At 42.8% G+C, this 14,855-nt stretch overlaps 1 protein-coding gene across 2 annotated transcripts in view; it reads right to left on the bottom strand.

Moving 5' to 3' along the window:
- LOC146194814 (monocarboxylate transporter 12-like) overlaps positions 1-7,891 on the bottom strand; it is a 78,873-nt gene extending 70,982 nt beyond the window's left edge. The window contains exons 1-3 of one of the 2 annotated variants that reach the window (XM_084597562.1): positions 7,713-7,891; positions 6,582-6,734; positions 3,108-3,177 (exon numbers count right to left, since the gene is read on the bottom strand). The gene's annotated coding sequence lies outside the window, so the exon portion shown is untranslated. The remainder of the gene's footprint in view (positions 1-3,107; positions 3,178-6,581; positions 6,735-7,712) is intronic. The other variant, XM_084597563.1, reaches the window with a different exon arrangement.
- Positions 7,892-14,855: the final 6,964 nt, after the last annotated feature.

Here is a 14,855-nt window from a genome sequence, read left to right on the forward strand (position 1 = left end):
GCAGCCATGAAATTAGGAGACGCCTGCTTCTGGGAAAGAGAGCAATGGTTAGCCTTGACCGCCTAGTAAAGAGCAGAGACATTAGTCTGCCAACCAAGATCCGTATAACTCGTGCTATGGTCTTTCCAGTTGTGATGTATGGATGCGAGAGTTGAACTGTGAAAAAGGTTGACCGCCGAAGAATTGACGCGTTTGAATTGTGGTGCTGGCGAAGACTCTTGAGAGTTCCTTGGACTGCCAGAAGATCAAATCAGTCGATATTGTCGACCATAAACCCTGACTGTCATTGGAGGGTCAAATTCTAAAGTTAAAACTCAGCTACTTTGGTCATCTGATGAGAAGAGAGGAGTCGCTGGAGAAAGATTTGATGTTGGGAAAGGTTGACGGTCGCCGGAGAAGGGGTAGGCAGCGAACGCGATGGTTAGATGGCATCCTCGAGGCACTGCAGATGAAGTTATGTGATGTTAGGAAGATAGTGAGAGACCGGAAAGCGTGGCGTGAAATGGTCCATAGGGTCACGAAGAGTCGGACACGACTGAACGACTGAACTGAACTGAACTAATTCCCTTTCCAACCACAGGACACAGATCCTCTGGGGTTGGCAAACTGTCCGTTTTCGCACCAGTGATTCAAATAAATCGATCCCATTTCTACGTAGAAGACACTCCCAATGCGCATCTAAAAAAATAAAAGCATAGGTGTGTAGACGAAATTATTCCCACGCGATAAATAAAATAATTTGGGCAATAAAATCAAATGATCACACTAGAGCATCAGGAAAGTGGTGGAGATATAGGAATTGAAGCAATGAAAGGCTGTTACGGAACAAAGCGAATAACAAGAGGTCCAGTGTCAATAAGAATAGGCAATATAATTAAAGCCCCTTTAAAGGCGCATGCAGCAGTTACAGTGATGCAGTTTTTTTTTTTTTTCTATAAGTATTACAATTGCCTGGCATCTCAGGTGCCCCATGGATAACATCATCCAAAGAACCGAGCAGCTGTGGCGTGTTATTTGCAGCTGTTAGTCTTATAAGTGCATGCGCATTTCCTCCTTTTTGTATTTTGAATGAAAGCGACTGAACAGAGGGTTGTTGCAAGAGGTGCAGCGTACCTAGGAAACAAATTTAAGTTTTGTTTGCAAGAAACAGAGATACAAAAATTAGCAAATATGGTTGCAAAAATAGCATGATCCTTTATATCAACAGCTGTAAACAACGTGTCACTGCCAGTCGGTTCTTTGAATGGGGTTATCAATGCCACAGCTTAAAGCTAAGACAATGCTAAACGCAATGCGAGTAATATTTATTGCGGTCACGGCCGTAACGAGTTCTAACACAATACTTTATTACTGTAACTATTCAAGGTTCTATTTATACACACCGTTCATTAAAGAATCATGCAAATATGATTAAGTTGCCGTTTTCTACTCCCAAATGAGTTCTTAGAATTAGAATACGTGGATTGCTTTCAGTATTTATACAATGACTATGACTTGCACTTCGTGCATACGACGCGTGCGGCACAAAGAGCTATACTTGCCGAAACGTTGGACTTGACGTCCTGCCCCATTTTGCTACAAAGTGTGCGTTGTGATCAAGCGCTTCGCGAGCGATATATCTCGGACAATTTGGTCGCCTGACACCAGTTGTCAATTTTTTGCGCATTGTGTTCCGCGTGCGCATTGTTTACATTGCAGTGACTCGGACGCAGTGCACACATGGATTGTGCGCCTTTTTGCTTGCTGTGTTGTTTTCTTCAGCCTTTGATGCGCGGCTGCCTGCAGTGACAAAACAGGTCCGGTAGAGAGTGAGAGAAGAAACCTTTATTTAGCCGTATAGTTGGCCGGTGCCCCCCCCCCCCCCCCCTCCCGTCGTGCTCACCGCTCTCCTATCGCCGCCGCTAGTTGCAATGTCGCAGTCATTAACACTTCCTGATAACACTCTCGCCTGAATACGCGTGCTCAGAAGAGGGGGGGGGGGGGGGTGGAGTGAGCAAGGCCTGTGTGGATTAAGAAAATTTTAAAGCTGAGCTCACTTGCTCTTTTCACAGCTTTCAATTCCTCCATGATATTGCAACAGTTGTTACACAGAAGTACTGCCGCGACTAAACGAGGGAACCGAAAGGAGGAGGAGAAGGAGGAAAATGTTATTGAAATAAAAAAAATGTGAACCAATCCCAGGAGGGCCTCATAGTCCAGGAGCCCTCTTGGCTGTTCCTTTTAGCTTAGCCCGCTTGACCAGCTGCAACTCATATGCGGGTTGCGTGGCTAGAAGGGCAGCCTTCCCTGAGGAGGGGTTGGGTGTTTGACGGGAGTAACGCGAATGAGATGTGGGCTTTCCAATAATTAATGGTAGAGTGTGGGTGGGGTGGCGTTACATGTGGTGAAGTATTATGGGAATCCGTGGGTTGAAAGACGTGGGCGAATTGAGGAGATGGGAACGAATGTGTCTGGAGTTGTCGCCAGTAGGTGCTGTCGATGTGAGAGAGCATGTGATATGGTGGCGGGTACATGACACGGCAACGACGATAGTGGTGAACAATTGTAGTGTAGTCAAGAGGTTCGATGGGGGTGTATAATGATACTTTGGGGAGGCCTTCCACCGGCGCCCAGAAGCCCAGATCTCGAGCAAAAGCATGCGCGCACTCATTTACGCGGATGTCCTCGTGCCCAGGTACCCATGTCATGGTGATGGGATCGAGAGGGATTGGTAGAGTAGACAATATTTTAGCGGATGAGTGTAGGAGTGTTCCTCGCAGGAGATATGTGTATGAGCTTTGGGAGTCTGCGCAACACTTTGTGCTCAGTATGGAACTGACTGAAGTGTGCAATAGCGAATGTAATGGCGAAGCATTCGGCCTTAGTGGCACTTGAAGGGTTCGTAATCGGCGCGCACTTTGCACCTAGAGTAGTTCTAGCTCCTCCACATTAGCTTTCAGCTTTAAAGTCATGAGACATCCTTCAATTGGTTGATTTTCAAAGAGCAAGGTCGGAAGCAATTCCAAATGTTGGGCGAAATAATTGTGGTATGTCTGGTCTAGGATAAAGTATGTCACAGAAGACAAAAATAAAGCTTGTTGAACGAACAGTATGCTTTCCATACTCACACGTAACTAATTTATGTTCTGTCACAGAAATGCACGGTTCAAGGGAAGTTCCATCATCTGCTTTTGGTCCCTGCAAGAAAACAACGTTTCCTTATTGCAGTTATGATAGTAAAATTAAGCCCATGTATTAACAACAATATTTGTGACAACTTAGTGTTGTTTATATATTGTAAGAGTCAGCATATTTATGCATCCTGTCACTCGTACATGAAGCAGATATTAGGTTCATTTTTATACATTCGACTTTGATACAGAAACTTTTGCTAGCTGCTACTGAATTTGAGCAACAAGAATAAAATAGTAAATGTAGAAGACTGCTACTTATGTATTGTATGCTTTAGTAAGGCTCTGTGCCAGCCAATTAGAAGGGTACACTATACAATGTAGTAATCGTGACTTTCCTGTTGTGTGTATCAATTTATGTGTTGTGCATCTGAAACCTTCAACAGCCCTATTGAATTTGAACCTTTGTGATGAGATAAAACGCTGCTCTTTGCGAAAAAGGTAGCTGTAAGAAAGAAATCTTCAAGCTGTAGCTTATTCTTGAGATCCATTTGACGTCCATTTCGTCAACTATTGTCCCAAAACGAAGTTCTGACCTAAAAACAAGCTGAAATCGAACAGTAATCACGGACAGCAATGAACCTATCTTTAAAACCTTGGTTGTGTGCCTGACAATTTATTCTTTACTCTCAGCAAGAACACACATCTTCCTGCTATCACCTATTACCCATGTTTTGAAGTACCCCAGTAGCTAAATATATTTGATAATGTTCTGCCTTTTTTACCCCATGCACACAGAAGTAATATTTGATACTCAAATATATTATTGGCAAAACACATTTCACTGTTCTCCATAATTTCCACAGACTATTTTTTATTCATTTCCTAGAGCATACAGCTGTCATTATTGCATGCTTGGCTCTTTTCACTCCTTTAAAATCACTTACATCTGTTTTCTGCAAACCGTCCTATGCAGTGAACCTAGTAATTTTTAATGCTTTTTGTGTGTCTCGTAATCAGCCTCAAAGATATTAGTCAGCCTGCATCATATATGACTGGATTTTGCTGTTTATGAATTCCACAGTTCTTTTTATATCATAAATTTTACTGTAGCTTTTCATAATCTGGCAGTTACTGCCCAAAATTACGAATCATTTTTGTCATCCTTTCACAAAGAAAAACTATCTTTTTTCAAGTAACACTTTTCTCCCTAGCTAGTGTGTGGTCACTCGCAGCAGAGATGAACGTGTTCCTGTTTCACTTAAAGCAGTCGACTATATTATATCCTGAACTGCAGTTTTGTTCTCTCAGTGCTGGATATATATTCTACCTAATTTTGAAAAACAGTATTGTGCTCTAGCTTTCAAAACAAACAATCATAAACAATTGAAGAATAAGGAATTCAAAGCATAAATACCATGATTACATAGGCAATAGCAATAAAGGAATACTAAAGAGAAAAAGGAAATGGGCTTGCATCGATAGAATGTGAAATTCTGATTACACAAAAAGCACTCTTACTGAAAACAGACCTGTTTCGATTTTTTTGCTGCCAGATATGCGACAATGTCACGAAATGCCGTTTATTAGATTTTGATAGCATATTTAGGTGTCTTTAGTGTCCATTCAACAAGTTAGCACTGTTAAGGTGGTAAAAATTTGCATCAAAGCTACATACTCTTCCCATGCAGCCTTCTGTGGAGCTTTTTTCAGCATGTTGTGAATAAGAGCAAGGTGACAGACATGAAAAAAAATGGCAATAAGCACATACAAATAACCCAAATGAGTAAAACTAAGCCTATACTTGAAGTTCCAGCCGCCAAGGGGATAGTTCACTTAACTGCCAATAATTCACACTAACCTGGTAAAACATTTTTTTATGACACGGCTTCCGAATAGTTAACATAAAAAATGCAGATAAAATGAAATTTCAGTGAAGTTGAGCCGTCATAATTCTGCCATTTGGAAAATTTTACTATTTAGTTGGGCAATACAATTCTCGCCATAATCTTTTCCTCATAGACATTTTAAATTCAGCCTATGAATGAATACTTTCCATAACTTGTCCTGCACTAAGATTAGGAAAAGCATGGCAGTTTTCAGCAGCAGAAGGCAGATGCTCGCGATAGCGTTTCACATACACACGGAAGATGTTTGTTTTCGCTTTCTATTTTATTTGTTGTTTATTATTTTCTGTACACCAATACGGTAGCATAAGCAAACATCGGCTTTCCATTGTGAGCAATTTGACGTTATGATCAGTGTTTTGTATTTGAATAATAGCAATTATTCAATTTATCGATTGCATACTAATTTTTTCATTGTGCGTATTTTGACACCTTTGCTCCCTCCTTATTGAAGTTATTTGATGAATTAAAAATTATTTTATCCAAACTATCCAAATTTTCTTTTTTAGCATCAATAAGTATTGACTTTTCATTCTGAGCATTTTGACACTTTGAAAACCCTTTTCGCAGTTTTTCAATTATTTTATTCGTCAACAAGGCAGTCTAAATATTCTTAATTCGCGTCATCATGTATCGGCTTTTCATTTCGAGCATTTTGACACATTTGAACAGCAATTTTCTCTACGTTAACTTTTTCATTTTCTTAGTAATGAATTCATTAAAACGGATTTGTTAAATAACAATCTATCACGCAACAATAAACATTTATAGCTACAACTAAAAATTGCTAGGACACGATTTTTGTTATGCCGCTCCCAATTATTTCCGGCCAGCGTTGACGACAGCTATACAAAGCCAACGGCTTTTCGGGCGAACAAGTGGCATAGCCTGTCGCTTAAGGATTACTTCCTTCGCCAGTTAAATTTCCATGTGCTACAGGTGAGTGCCCTCATAAAATACAGCATCCCAAGGGCAACGTTGCATTGGCCACCGGTTTCACGGTGCGTTTGAGGCCATTAAATTGACATTGAGTGCAGCGGCTTCTCCGCTGCTAACTTAGATTTTGCCACAGTTGAAGAAGCATTCCTTGAATAATGATGTCAAGATGATGGAAAAACGAGATACAAAGCACAGCTGCAAAATGTGTACACAAGCACAACCATGTGCACACAAATAATAACTTACGTCACAGTAACCCCCACTTCGAAAAACGTTGTACCCGATGCTAACCCAGGCAGATATTCCGCTCACGTTTTCAATCATGTTCACCCAGTGATTCCACGGTCGTCTACTGAGATTCACCACGAACTAACGTCGAAGCGGCTGGTTACTCAATTGAGAGCTATAGCGAGCTAGTGACGGAAACCCTCGGTCCTTACATGGATCCTCCTCCTACAGCAACTCTCGAGACCCGGCCAATAGCCGCCAGTATTAAAGACCTCGCACAAGCACCCCCTAACTCTTCAGGATATACCATATACACTGATTCAATACAGGATATACGCGCCATTCATACATGTCCCATTCCTGAAGAACTGCAGGATGAACTACACAGAGCTCTCACCAAACTGTGTCCCAACACTGTCACACTGAGGTGGATTTCTGGTCACGCTGGAATCCCAGGCAATGAGGTAGTGCATTGCCTCGCCCGCGAACTTCAACACCGGGCGCTTGGGATTCCCTGGCCTTATCCACTCCCATTGGACACTACTCATCACTACAAAAAGGAAATCAACATTCACTATGACATTAAAGAAACTTTTCGTACACTTCCTCTTCCTGATAAATATCTCACTACCATGCAAATAAGCATTCTTAGACGCATACAATTAAATACACTCCTTACTCCTGCCCGATCGTTTCTATACCGAATCATACATTCCCCCGCAAGCCCAAATTGTTCCGAATACTATGCAAACTTAGAACATTGCTTGTTTTGCTGCCCTGTCAGCCGTTCCATCACCTCACATTCCACACCCTCCTCCCCTAACCTGGCGGGCTTGGCTAGTCTCTGACCAGCTTAAATATCAGCTTGCCTTGGTCACCCTGGCCCAGGACATTCTTGACGCTTGTTAATGCGTTAAATAAAGTTGTTTCCTCCTCCTAACTTGTATACAAATATCAGGTGTTACCAAAGAGATATATTTTTGAGATGACGAGTTGTACTTGAGTGCTAGATAACTAATGTAAATATAGACTGGAACCTCAACAAGGTACAGCATTAATCCTAAAGTGCCCATAGTCACCTAATCAGAGTAAAATGTGCCTTATAGTACATATAATATATATCTGCACAATGTGGTGTTCTTTTTGTATTTATAGGGATTAACACAGCAATGCGACCCAGGCTACGAGGGATACCGTTGAAAACAATTCCAGAAACTTGGACCATGAGGGGGGCCTAAATGAGTTTGCGCAGCGCATGGGAGCCACGATTTCTGCCTCCATTGAAAATCGGCCTCACGGCCAGAATAGAACCTGAGTATCTGCGCCCTGCAGCCTTTAGATAATTGCTTATACCAGAGACTGCGCTTTGAACAATGAGCAAAAAGAAACTCTAACAAGCAACTCTAACAGCAATCGTTAACGTTTACGAGGTGGCATGATTTTCGTGATTTAGGGGAACGACAATATTGGTTTGTGACGAGTTGCCACGATTTAAAAGCTTCAACGTCTTCAAGCAGTCAGCACTTACCTAGGTACTAGGCCGTTTCCAGGGTGTCATGGCGGCACAAACCTGGCGTGTTCTTGACTCGCTTCTAACTGACAAAAGTATTCGCAGTCTTTCCGACTGTAGCAACTAGATGTCGTGGTCGTCATAGTCCATATTAATGGAGCTTCGAAATCACAGCTTTCGTCTGGTTTAGCAGCGACGCAAAGGAAGAGATCTGGGAACCTCAGCAAAAAACAAGTTGTATGGCTGATAAGGCGCTCCGATTCATGGCCATCGGGAAACGTGCCCATCACTTATCGCAATGAAGCGCTTTGCGAGCTTTTGTTGTGCCGCACGTAGATAGGTCGCCGTGTGGTCCTCATGACGCCTACGGCGTGCCAACGTTCGAGTTTCGTTCGCTATCTTGCAATTTTCCACGAGGCTCGGGCTCGGCGTCACAGAACAAAGCGCACGGTAAAGCCTGCTTGATCGTTGTAGATATACTGCATGTTTCGTCTGCTTCAGGAGAATGAACTTTTTTGTGAAGCGTCGTGCCAAGCTTTTTCGGAGTGGACGCTCACCCACGTAAGACCGGTAATGTGGCTGGCGAGTGCTTGTAGGGTGAACGACGTGGTTGCAGAAAATTTCCGGCAAGCGTTTGTTCACGAAGCTGTATGGGCTGCAACTTGGGGAATAGAGAACCCAAATGATTTCGCCAGCATCTTTGCGCCAGTAAAGCAAATAAGAAATTTGGCCTGTAAAATGGAGGACTTCGTTTCCACCCACGGACCCGGGCGCCCGCCTTTCAATCTGAACAAGCCCCACTGCCGCTGCGAATGTTATAATGACGGCGTCGTACACCACTCTCGAAGTGCCTCCACAGGAGTACTAATTAATGTTCGAACTGCACCGCGCAAGCCGTCATTGCTTATAGAAGCGAAAAGTAAACGGTGCCGGTGTGCGGATCCGTTGCCTCCGTGGTTAGCTACGGAAGCATGCTCGGAGCTGGCCGCAGTTGCCACGTTTCCACACTGTACGCGTAATATACCGACCCCAGTCGGTGAAATGAGTGACTCTCTTTCAATGCTGTGGCCGTTTTTATTTTAAATCGTGAGTATAACTGACGGTGTACAATGAATTTTCCCGAAGAACGGGTCGTCAGAGAGTGTTTGCTTGCACCCTCAAAATGTGGCCACCAGGAGTCCTGAAATTTGACCTCGCACAAATTTGATGAGCTCAAGCTTAGGACAAATTCACTTTCACATAATGTACAAGAAAAACGATATTGAAACATGAAACCTCACTGCAAAAAAGGTAAACAACACATAAAGGAGTGCAGAAAATAAAGTAACGAGGTGCTTATTTGTGTTTGTCTTGAGGTGTGCGGTATTGAATAATTTAATAATATGCAAGTAAAAAAGGTTAATATAGGCTCATTAGAAATACAGAGTATTTTTTGGGGAGGTGTAAGGTGCTTACAATTTTATACATTCGATAAAAGATACCGTATCATCTGGCATTCATGTTCGTGTGTATGGTAACTACAAGTGTATTGCTCTCATTGCGTCATCAGCGATCTGGCGTAATTTTACAGCTGCGATTGCTTTAACTAAAGGGCCGTTTTTGTTATCCTGCCTGATAAAAGGATACACGAAATTCATTATATAGATTAGCAATTGGAACCGAGGTCAGGTTCGCAAATATTGTCATACTGCGTGCGTCGCAATCAGCATGTGAAGGTAAGCGCATGGCTGTTTTGTGCAGTGTTTATACTGGTCATGTTGTGCAGCGGTTGTAGTGCTCCAAAGCAGAAAAAGCTTAGTCGGGGAAAGTAATGGTAAACAATAATTTTGGTTTCTTCAACAATGCAAATTCCAAGCGCTATAAAGTGCTAAGACCTCTTTTTGAGCTGCTCCACACTTATAACGCCATTCTGATAATACATGCGATTATGTAAATAATATTTCGTCCCTTCTCTTGGCATCATGTATATTTACTTCGCCTTTTTTCACATGGAATTATCACCGCATTTCGGGTCCTCTGGAAATATCGGAAGACGACAAATGTACATAAATCCAGCTGCTGAAGCGGCTTCTCTAAAAGCAAAGTTCCTTGTTCGCTTGAAAAAAAAGCAGAAAATAATGAAAATAAAATTTATGTAAAAACAATTTGAAGCCCCACGACTACGAGGCACACAGGACATCAGTGCACGGAACCAGCAGCTTGTGCCAATAATCAAGAAAAAAAGAAAAAAAACTATAAGCAAGCTAATATTTTTATCTTTGCTATAGCTTGGTCAGTTCAAAATACTAAGAAAATTCAGGAAATGCAACAATAGTTGCTCTCAATCTCAAGCCAGTAATGAAAAATTCAAACTAGCAAGCAAATATATGCCGTCCGGTCTATAGATACCGGGCACCCGTTGTATGGCGCCACCGTCGGAAGGATGGATGGCTGGATGGGTTATAGGGGCGTCCCCTTTGAAACGGGGTGGTAGCAGTAGCTATCATGCTCAGTTTTCTTCCTATATCTTAATTATTGATTTAGATTGGTTAGCTAAACCATCATTCTATATATTAAATTTTTGGTTCTACATTGCTAACATTATGTCACTTCTCTGCTTTTAAGCCACCAATCTTCCAGTCGTTTTTTGATAGTTTCCACCGCCGGTTTATTCGCCCGGCCACTGGTACCTCTAAACCCCAGAGCTTCAGGAACGGTTACTGCGCCTGCGTCAACTTCCGGGTGAATACCATTACATTCGAGTATAATATGGTCAATTGTTTCACTGGAGTTTCCACATACAGCACATGCGTCATCTCCATTGTTAAATTTCTTTTTGTAGCTGCGTATTCTAAGGCACCCTGATCAAGATTCAAAAAGTAGGGCACAGCCTCTTGAGTTATCAAAGAAAGCTTCCTTCCTGATCTGCATTTTGCACTTTCGGCATAATTCCACACTCTGTTTTTTCTCCATCGAATTTATCCAATTTTTACCTTCTGTGTTTTTCACCTGTTGCTTAATGCTCTTTATTTCTCCGTCCTTGTGACTAGTACACTTACTTGTTATTTTCCTAGTTCTTTTCCTCCATGGTGAGTCAACGCTTTTTAAGTACAGGTATTTAAATACTTTATCTGCCCATCTGTTACTGTCCAATTTCCTCAGGCGTTCCTCATATAATATTTTACTCTGAGCTTCCCGTACTTCGAAAGATGCCCAGCCCATATCTCCATGTACCGCATCATTTGTGGTTTTGCCGTGGGCACCTAGTGCTGATCGTCCAACGGGTCTCTGATTTATTTCCAATGTCGACTGTACCTCTGAGTTTTGGCACAAAACCGCATTTCCGAAAGTAAGTCCGGGCACCATAAATCCTTTCCAAATACCCCTCAAAACCTCATACCTGTTGTATCCCCACAATGCCCTATGCTTCATTATCCGGGCATTCCTTCGCCCTTTGGCCTTAAGTGATTGCTCATGCTTTTAAATGTATTCCAATCCTTCGTTTACCCATACCCCAGATATTTATATTCTGCTACTATGGGTATTTCATGGCCTTATATTTTAAGACCCTGATCAGTTGAGCCGTTGAAAATTATCAGACTCGACTTTACTACGCTACAACGGAAGCCTATAACATCCCCTTCGTCTCGGCAATACTTAGCTAGAGTTTTCAATTCTTCCACTCTAAGCTAGCAGCACAATATCGTCTGCATACATCAAACCGGGGAGGCGCTGCTCTACCGCCTTTCCACCTAATCTATATGACAGGTTAAAACCTAGGTTACTGTCTTGTATCCTCCACTCCAGGTTTATCATATAAAGCATGAACAGCAGCGGTGATAGAGGACAGCCTTGTCTTAATCCTTTGCATACTTTGACATCTTTCGTGCTTCTTATCCCTTCCCATGTAATTTATACTTTGTTATCCCGGTATATTTCCTGTAGGAACTGTATTTTCTCAGAACCGGTACCTTCTTCTTTTAATATGTTCCACAGGAGTTCCCTGTTTACGTTGTCGTATGCCCCGTTTATGTCCAACAAGGCCAAATACAAAGGTCTATTTTCCACTCTCGATATTTGAATGCATTGGGTAAGCACGAACAGGCTATCATCTAAGCGCCTACCATATCTAAAGTCGTTCTGAATTTCTCCGAGTATCTTGTTACTTTCTACCCATGCTCGCACCTTTAATTTCACCGCCTTCATCGCCAACCTGTACATAAAAGATGTTATGGTAATCGGCCTGTAGGATTTTATGTGCATCCTGTCTCCTTTCCCTTTGTAAACGAATTCATTTTACTTTGCCGCCAGCTGTCGGGAATTTGCTTATTCGTTATGACTGTTTCCAAAGCTTTTAACGTTTCCTTACTTTTTGGACCAAGTTCATATTACTCAGCTTGATCGGAATTCCATCTATTGCTGTAGATGTGTTTTTAGGAATTTTTTTTTCTGCCTTTTTCCTCTTTAGATTGGTCAGTTCTAAGCTGCTTTGTATTCTGCTACCTTGTGTTGCTTCCTGATTTCCTGTTGATTTTAAATGACTCGGCTATAACTGATGTCATGTAGTTCACTGCGTTGTCTCCCTTCAAACTATTTCCCTCGTTATCTTGAATCCGATTTTGCTTTGTTTTATTTTTTTCCCTAGCCAGCTTATATGGTTCCAGAATTTTCTTGCTCCTTCTCTAGAGGCATCGTGTATGCCTGCCATCCAGCAATCAGTGGAGTGTTTTATTTTACTTTGGACGAGGGCCTGTACCTGAAGTTTCTGTTGTGGATATGAATTCTATTTTTGTCGATTTCCTCCTGAGATACCTGTGCTTTCTTTGCCACTCGGTGTTTCCTTGAAGCAACCCGTCGTTGGTGAATAGCTTCCTTGATTTTCTTATTCCACCAGCTCCGTGGCTTCCTCTTTCCATTCCAGCTGTTTGCTACTTTAACCTTTTTAATTTTCCTCCTTATGAGTAGTTCTACCTGTTCATAATCCCAGTCTTCCATGGGGCTTTTCTCTATTGCTTCCTCTATGTCTGCTGCTATCTAGGCTATTTGATCATCGTTTAGTTTTGCGTTTACTTTTTGTCCAAGTTTCATTTCTCTTTTCATCAAGGGTCCCATCTGCAGACTGATACGTTTATGATCACTTCCCAGACTACACTCCTCTTCTTCGTCTATTTCCATTTTTATGACCTTGCTAGGCAATGGTCGTCTACCTGTTGCGGAATTCCCACGTGATTTGGCCTTCCCATTTTGTTTCTCTATTTACTATAACCAGATCGTGTCGCTCACAGAAATCTAGCATTAGCTTCCTGTTACAATCCGTGTATCTACCCAGATCGTCGATGTGGCCGTTCATGTCCCCCAGCAGAATAATATTGGCCACGTCTCCAAACTGGTTTATATCGTCACTGAGACATTCAAGAAAATCCCTATTTTTTGCCTGCATTGGTGTCCGGTTCTTAAATAAACTACCCCTAGCCATATCCTTATGCCGGCCATTGTTCCTGATACCCAGATATGTGCTTTACAATATGATTTAATTATTTTGCCAATTTGTTCCCTGGTGTATAACATACTTACGCCTCCACCTTTTTTTTCCGTTCTCGTTCTGTTGCACCCTTCCCAGACGTATCCTTCTATAAACGGCGGATCTTCTAGATCCCTGAGATGAGTCTTGCAAAGAGCGTACACACCTATTTTGTGATCCTTCAACTGTTGTTCTATCTCTAGCCATTTCGCTCTTTTTATACCTCCTTGCATGTTTATGTAGATGATCCTAATGTTAAATTTCTTTTTTGTACTTTTCTTTTTCGACCTACTCCTTGCCATTTTTGGGGGCTCAGCCTCCGTTATTACACTTTGTTCTGCTTCACTTCTAACTACCTCTGTGCACGGAGTCCTCGCGGACCCCTTAAAAGGCTGCAGCCCTGCCTGCCAGCGCCAGCCGATCTCTGCTCCCACCCTTCTGTTAAAATGAATGCAATCTCGCTGAAAAGCCCTACCAAAACCTGCTCTATGTACCTCCCTGTTTACCTCAACCACTTCGAAACGCTTCTCCAGGCTTAACTTCCTATTGTCCCCATTAACTGTCACCACGTCCTTTTCCAGCTTTCCGTTCAATCCTAGCACCTCCGGTACTGTGCATACAACTATCTGCGCTTGCTGTGCTATCTCTATGAAATAGTGAAGTAGCTTAGCTAAAGTTTCCACCACTCCTGCAGCCTCGGCAGAACCATCGCCTCGGCAGAACAGCATCGCCCGCGGCGGAGTGCCAAGGCAGCTGAGCGGCGCAGTCGTTTCCGTTGTGCGAGGCGTTTTTGAGCATGTCCCTACCCGTCGTTTTGCGGTGTGGCTTTGGGAGCTTTGAGCTGCTTTAAGTAATCGCAAAGAGTATTTTTCGACCGGGAAATCTTGAAATAGTAAAGGGCCGTCCTCGGCAGGGCATGCGTGTTTTTTTTTTCTTTAAACCACCCGGCGCATGATATTTCTGTTGTATACTCGAAAATGCCATGCGCGTGATTTCACCATGCGCTAGGAACACCTTCGTTAGAAGCTTGTAAAGACGACTTCGAAGACGGGATTGCGCATGGACTGCGCGTTCATCTTACATTAGGTCTAGTCTAAACCCGCCAGAAGAACAAATACCGCCGAGCCGTGGCCCCGTAGTAGTGGTTGTAATGGTGAGCGTTCATGTAAGAATTAAAAAGACGCTGCACCTGTCTTTTTTTGGTAATAGCTAGGCTCAAATGATTTAGAGTAGAATAGTAGCAAATGACATTCCAGTTTCAAGCTTGCAACGATAGCTGTAAAAGGAGGAAAATAAACAAGCCAGGCAAAAGTAGGATCCTATTTATGGTGGAAAAGCAAACACACATATTGTCGCGTAAACGGCGACCTTTACAGTTGCGTCCGAGGTCCAAAGCGTGGCAAAGGTTCTACGAACAGCGTCAGAGTTCAGGCTCGAGGTTAGCACACTTCTTCCTCTCACACTTCTGCGCTTCTTTGTCGTCAACGCATGCTACATTAGCCCCCCCGTGCGAAAAGCATCGTCCCGATGCTATATTGCAAGAGGGACAGAGTAAAAGGGGCCGCTATCTGGCATGAAAAGGCTTCAAGCGGACCACGTGGACCACTTCAGAACGCTTGGGACGCCGGGGCTCTGGTTCCTCGTGCGGAACGACTTCATAG

This window comes from Amblyomma maculatum, chromosome 3 (assembly GCF_055883805.1).
Source record: "Amblyomma maculatum isolate TAMU_Amacu chromosome 3, ASM5588380v1, whole genome shotgun sequence".
Lineage (NCBI taxonomy): Eukaryota > Metazoa > Arthropoda > Arachnida > Ixodida > Ixodidae > Amblyomma > Amblyomma maculatum.